We start from the raw sequence: 7,436 nt of genomic DNA, 5'->3' as shown, positions 1-7,436 counted from the left end.
TCGCATTGTAAATACACGATTACTCCCGTTCAATCCCTCCTTTTGCCAAGTTTCTGCACCCCGCCAGAGGGCATTATAGATAGAGTTTATGCAATTATTTACATTAAGTAATCGACACATATCATTTTGAATGAATCATCTGACCATAAGACCAAATGCAAACACATGTGTTACCATCGAGCAACAGAAGTTTCCAATTAAAAATTGTCGGTCAGCAAATAGGAAGCGTTACAAGTCTTCCATAGTTTTCCAACTTCTCTGCAAATACTTTCGTCAACGTATCAGTAGCATCACTATATCACTGTACAGCATTAGGCTGCGCATGATCGAGTATTTTAACTAATTGTATTCTTTACACTATATTTTAATAGCTTCATTATTTAATTGAATGTTTATTCTATTTACACGGGAATGCACTTGAGTTATGTGCGCGATTTACATTAGTTTACCTTCGGTGTACAATGTCCTGATTCAATGGATCATTTAAACACGAAATGGACTGTTGACACTGACAAGAATTTAGTAAAACGGCGAGCAATGCGTTCCGAGGCGACTAGAACACGGTAACTTCCCTTTTTGTCGGATGTGGGCTGGTGAAGCGCAGTTCTGTTCTAGTGGTTGAAGTGGCTCGTTCCTCTTATAACTCGAATGGAGCGGTCATACATAAGTAGAATATTCCATGATAAAAAATGAAAACAATATTTTGGTGTCATTATCACCGAAATCTTCTACAAACATTCCGAAACTTTGCGTAAGTAGTTTTCGCAGTCAAAACCAAGTTTGCATAACTAACATTCTTAATTAAGGCCACCGTCGTTGTCAGTCATTGTTAGAAAAAACTACTTTTTCAAGTATCTCATTTGAAAACATCCTCTAATTTCGTAATCGAACACAACTTAAAATGTGTTTGGTCGTCTTGATTTAAACACACGATAGACACTTACAAAAAAATAGCGTTGCGTTTCAGAGTCACTCTCACGGAACAGATATCAGTTTGGGTTTATATCTTCCATCCCAACTTAGTCATACACTGTCTGTTAAATATACACGGATATTATATATTCATCAAGTATCGACAATTAATTTAATTAACTGTTAGAACTACCTTTAATTTACATTTATAATTTACGCACTCTCTAATAGCGCATGATTTGTTTGAAATGCTTGGGCGGACCTTGACACAGGTAGCGCCACTTGAGGCTCGTCCTGGGAATGCCTTGTGTCGCTGGAGAACAGGAAGCGGAAGTTGGAGTTGGTCCTGAATGGCAGTTTCTGAGCATCATCACTCATCAGTGAATCAACAACTCTCGTGCGCTGTTTCGGGCTTTTAGGCGGAATTGTTTCAGTGGATACACTGCTTGTTTCAACGGGACTTGAAATAGTTTTTTCAGTTAGGTTAAAGAGTTTCCTTGCTACTGGTGCACGAATGATTCCTTGCGCAGCTTTCAGCTGAGTGGTATTTGAATTCAGTTGGTCCGTGATTCCTTGCGCAGCTTTCAGCTGAGTGGTATTTGAATTCAGTTGGTCCGTGGCGCTTGAGGTCAATTTTATGTGAGTTCAAAGATTTTACGCTTACAACGGCTTCGTTAGATGATGTATCAGTCTGTCCATGAAACTCGTTAGCGATTTCAAAATGCGTGTCTTCATTAACAAAACTCTTCTGCGGACTCTGTCCAATAGTTTTCTGTTGTGCAGACGATGCGACTTCTTGCAAATCTTTGCTGTCAACGACCGTTTTTGCTGTTGTGACGAATGAAGAGCTGCCGTGTGTCTTTTCTGGAGTTTCATTTCTAGTTTCGAGAGTCTCAAGCATAACTTGTTTCTTACCGAAATAATTGCCTTTTGCATTTACTATACTGTCCACATGTGTCGAATTTTCTGCCACTTTCTGCGTTAATGACAAATTGCTGTCAAGTAACGCAGCTTTGCCGTTTTTACCGGACCATATATCAACGTTCTTTGACTTTTTGTTCAAGTCAGATCCATCTGCCACGAGGGTACTTGCGCCTTCGAATCTACCTATTGATGTCTTAATGTTGACGCTTTCTGGAATTGTGGTTGTCGGTGTTCTTGTTGTTGACGCGTCATCAATCCAGTTAAGAAAATAATCTGCCGTACTAATCATATGAGACGGTAGGTGCAACTGCGTACTTTCTTTCAGTGTGGCAGTGGTGGAATGGGATTAGATATTTGGTTGCCTGTCGTTGGTAGATTTTTCATATTAAAATTTGCTGCTTCAGTCGACACTTTGTATTGTTGAGGTGATAGCAACTTTCTAAATTTTCCATTTAAGTTATCATCCCCAGTTGTGTTCATAACCACTAAATTATCAGCGACCGGTTGTACATTTTCCTTTGTAGTTAAACCACTGACCTTAGAAGCAATTGTATTTGCATGGTCTGTGTGATTGGTCACGTTAGGGCTTTCGCTCATAGACAAGATGGCGTCGATTAATGTAATCCTGCCTTCATCTGCAAAATCTACAGCACCAAGAACAAATGCACTCGCTCTGCCAGGCGCTTTTGTTGTATTATGTGAACTGATTCTTTCGTCGTTCCCACCAATAACAGAGCTGTTACTTTTTACAATTACGTGAGATTCGAAGTCCCACTTGCTGTCGATGAAATCGGAGACGTTACCAAGGTTAATGGTGTTCCCACTGGTGTGCATCACGTCTTTACGTCCGAGCATCCTGAAGAAAGCAACAGTTATATAAGAAGTTGCTGTTGTCGTTGTATTTGCTGTAATTGGTGTCGGTTAATTATTTTGTATACCATGTTACTATATAGAGAAATTACGGAGAAGAATGTCAACATTTGTAGTTTATGTAGTAGTTGATGAATAATAGATGTAATAAAAGTAGAGTAGTTTTGTCGTTTTGATTTGCATTAGCATCATTCTAAAACATTCTTGTTCACAATATAAAGGACAACGGCCCATACCCATAAATTCCGTCCTCAAGGGTTTTTTCTTTGAGCGCCCTGTTGATTTTCTCCCTGATCGTGAAGCCTCTTTTAGGGGTCATGTGCAATTCCATATGGACCCCCTCAGACCCCTTTATAGTCCTGCGTGTATAGATCACAGTTTAAAATCAAGTTTGCATCAAGAGTACAGATGTTTGTATTTCAATAAGACTCGTTCTGTCCCTTAATCTGTATATGGATTATAACGAATATTTTATAGGTTAATCTTATAGCTAAGTATAAATGATAATATTGTACAGTGAGATATCTCTATTGATTTAAATAATCGTAGTACAGTTACAAGTAAACAACACAAACATAAATAAATCCTAATGCAAAAAAGAGAGATAAACCTCATACAGTAAAGATATATTTACATAACACAATAACAAGAAACCATACAGATAAAAAGCACATTAAAATAACGTTTTTTTACAAGTTCATATTTTTATAGAAATATTCCCGCCTTGTCGTTATGTATTGGTCACTAAATATTAAGTTGTCGTTTCAATGCGACCCTTACGCCATATTGGTTTAATTAATAAATATCAGAAGTCCAAATCGTTGTTTATTGACAGATAACCAACGGTTAATCGAACATAATTTATTAAATAGTGTACGTATTTTTTAAAATAAAGTTAATTATATTTGATATTGACCGTTCATAGAGGTAACTCGACGTAACTCACTGAAGCTGTCAGTGAGAAGTTACGTCCCTTGCCATATTTCTTAAAATAATAACGACCACTGTATCCGGACTATGCAATAGTTTTCTGTTTCGAAGCACCGTTCAAAATATTTTCTCCAAATACAATGATAGGACAAAAAACAACAGCAATATACGGACATTACCAAGGAGGCGAATACAGGGACAACGAGAATATAAGAGAGAAAATAAGGCTGAAATATACAATGAAATACTACAGACTTCGACGACGACTACTACACGACACTACGACTAACACGACGACGAACTAAGACGACTACGACTACGACGAGACGACGACGACTACGACACTACGACGACGACACGAACACTACACAACACTACTCGGCACTTAACTAACGACCTACGAACGACGACTACTACTACTACTACGACTATACTACTACTACTATACTACTACTACTACTACTACACTACTACTACTACTACGACAACAACGACTTCTACTACTTCTAATACTACTACTACTACTACTACTACTACTACTACTACTACTACTACTACTACTAAATAATAATAATAATAATAATAATAATAATAATAATAATAATAATAATAATAATAATAATAATAATAATAATGTAATAATAATAATAATATAATCCGGCAATTACCTGACTTTGGTCACTAACGATACCAAAACATCAACATTTACTCACGTATTACAAGTAATCTTAAATGTATAAACGTATAGATGTCCTATTTATGACGATGTGAAAGGCATACAATCATTGTATGCACTTACTTTAGAGAGGTTGTACACGATTCAATACCGATTCGGACTGGGAAATCGACAGAGGCTAATAATGCCTTCATCTGAAAACAGTGAACATACATGTTGCAATATATGAGTCATGTTCTGAGAAAACTGGGCTTAATGCATGTGCGTAACAACACTTTCCGCTTTTATGGTATTTTTGGTTTCGAGGAAGTCCCTCCTTACCGAAAATCAAGTTTAGGCGGAAAGTGTCGTCCCTGATTAGCCTGTGCGGACTTCACAGGCTAATTTGGGATGACACTTTCCGCACATGCATCAATATATTGTTGATGTGAATGTACATCTTGGATGTGAATGGTCAAGTGAAACGACGAAAAGAAAAACAGAGAAAACGTGGACACTTCCCACTACCGGTGAATGTGAGTTTAGTTGGTTACCATACCGGAAAGGGAAAGGTCGTGGTAACTTGTGTGTGGTACTACCGTTTACCTTGCTAAAGCCCTCCCCCGAAAAACAACAATAACAAACACATCAAAAACAACAACAACAACAACACAACATAAAACAACAACACAACACAAAACATCAGCACAATAACAACGCGACGAACACCAACAATTAAACACCTTTCAGTACAATCTTTAAATAGTACTTTTTTAATAAAAACTCGGTCACTCAACGGAAACTCATTTGCTAAAAAACATATTTATTAAAGCTCAATTGCATTGAACGCCTAGTTTTTATATAAGGGCAGACATTGTTAAAACTGGTTAAATAGGAGTTTCCAGAACTTAGAAAGTTTTTTGTTATAAAATACTTCAATGCCTTTACTAGAACCAGAAGATGTTTGGGGGCTAAAGAACGCTCTAACAGTGGGGATTGAACCATTGACCGCCCTATCGCTAGGCGGACAACCTATTCACTTAGCCACGGCAACCTCATTTCCTGCTGCCTCATGATGGACGTCTAGTCTTTTTTATAAGACGCGCAAAGAATTTAGAGATACCTTTTATATGGGCTAAATTCTTTGGAACGTCTTATCGGCGAAGGACCAATTACGTGTTGGAAACTAAAAAGTTTAAATTTTCAACACAAAATACTTGCGCTACAATATAGACAAAGAAGAAACACTTTCCACAATTGTTTAAGTCTTTCCCCCGTTGTACGCTCCAAATATTGCCAATATAAAAAGTAGCTTAATATTTGAGAATGTCAACAAGTTGGACTAGATTTACGTCATAGATCTTAAGTTTTTAGTTTTCATTAAAGAATATGTTGTTAAATAATTCTAGCAAACATTTCATATTGCATGGCGTATTGATTTAAGTAAGATACTTCGACCGTGCAGATCACCGTTTTTCGTAATGAATAACGTAGGTAGAACTTTATTGAAAGCCGACTTGAGTTGAATATACTTTAGGTAATATTACTTTTTTTACTAGAAGTGATGAAAGTCGGAACGATGCGCATGTGCCAATGATTCGTGCATTTTGTGTCGAGCAAATGCTTGCCTGTATTCTACTTATTCCATCATTTTCCAATTTCTGTCTATATTTTAAAATAATAAACGAAAATGTAAGGGGGTGAACAACCAACAATGTAACCATTAAAACAAGCACACTCACGTTTCAATTTCTCACAAGAGCGCTTTAAATACATCGAGGCTGAATAAAAGCTACGTTTTCTATACCATGGGGATTTATTTTGGTAAGGGACCATACGTTTCATAGGAAAAAAGTTCTATCCCTACCAAATCGCAGAACTTCTCTGTCAGATAGGCCTGGTCATCGTGGTGCAAGTCCCAGTCAATGTGGTCAGCTGAAAAAACAAACACACCGGGCATCATTGCATGCCATACTATGGCAAATAAACTGGGTGCAGGAACAACAAAATGGCTCCACCATAGTTTTTAGTTATTGAACTATAATTTATTTATTTATTTTAACCTTGCGGTCAACGATAACCCATGAAAGTGCAAGCACTTATTTCCAATGGGGTCCTTAGTTTTTTTTGCTAAAGAGACAGCATACAGAAGAGACAGTATTGAAATACAAGGAATCCGGGTGCGATACCCTAGCTCTTTGCGAATAGATCCCTTGGTTCTTTTACGTACTCAGTGTATAGCACCTGTGCATGCGAGAATTACCCGGGTTTCATACCAGTACATCTCTAGTTGGGTGGGAAATACTTGAAGCATTTCTGAAAATTCCATTTTCCATTAACCTATGAAACCCAGAACGAATATCCTTAGTAAATGTTTAAAGTAAAATATATAAGTTAAAGATTAAAAGCATTCAAAGCGTGCCACCTGATTTTTTTCGAAAAACAAAATTTCATTATTTTGCGCGACAGTCGCGGCGACGCACGATATATTGCGCGACAGTCGCGGCGACGTATGATATTTTGCACGACAGTTTCGGCGACGCACGATATATTTAACACGATATATCGTGTATCGCTTCGTGTGTCTAGTGTCGCCCTTGATGACAGAAGGGCGAGATTATAGATGCGGATTCCGTAGTTTAATGCTATCAAGTATGTTCGAAAACTTTAGATCAGATATTTACTAATTTTATTCAACTGATAACGTATTTATTTTCGAAACGCGCTGTCGATGTTCGGAATGTACTCAGTGTGAAGTAAAACCTACTTATGAAGTCCATAGCTTATCGCTAGCTTCCGCGAACAAAATTAATGCGCTAAAACATCACCAAAACGTTATTATTTTATCCGCTTCCGTAGAATGTTTCTTTAAAAGGAGGTATCTTCTAAACGTGCAAATCCAGCCTGGACGGAAAGAGCCGTCCCAGAGAAGGCTGTTCGGACTGCGGACTATTCTGGGAGAACACTTTACGCATTTTCATGTTTTAAGACCCAGTTTTGCAGAACGAGGCTCATGCTTTGTTGTAAAATACATATTTCATAACTTCACTTAAACTTACCGTGATGATGTTGGTTGTTGTTAGTGTTATTGTAGCTGGATACGTCTTGGTGATCATAGGTCACTGCAAGATAGTGATATAGTGAG

The 7,436-nt window shown here is 37.6% G+C and overlaps 1 long non-coding RNA gene across 1 annotated transcript; it reads right to left on the bottom strand.

Moving 5' to 3' along the window:
• Positions 1-422: 422 nt before the first annotated feature.
• Positions 423-4,401, bottom strand: LOC127836497 (uncharacterized). The gene is made up of 3 exons (XR_008028791.1): positions 4,305-4,401; positions 2,943-3,065; positions 423-2,692 (listed from the first exon to the last, which is right to left on the bottom strand). It is a non-coding gene; the product is annotated as an uncharacterized LOC127836497 (long non-coding RNA).
• Between the last annotated feature and the right edge of the window lie 3,035 nt (positions 4,402-7,436).

This window comes from Dreissena polymorpha, chromosome 6 (genome assembly GCF_020536995.1).
Source record: "Dreissena polymorpha isolate Duluth1 chromosome 6, UMN_Dpol_1.0, whole genome shotgun sequence".
Lineage (NCBI taxonomy): Eukaryota > Metazoa > Mollusca > Bivalvia > Myida > Dreissenidae > Dreissena > Dreissena polymorpha.
This window is presented reverse-complemented; position numbering and strand designations above follow the sequence as displayed.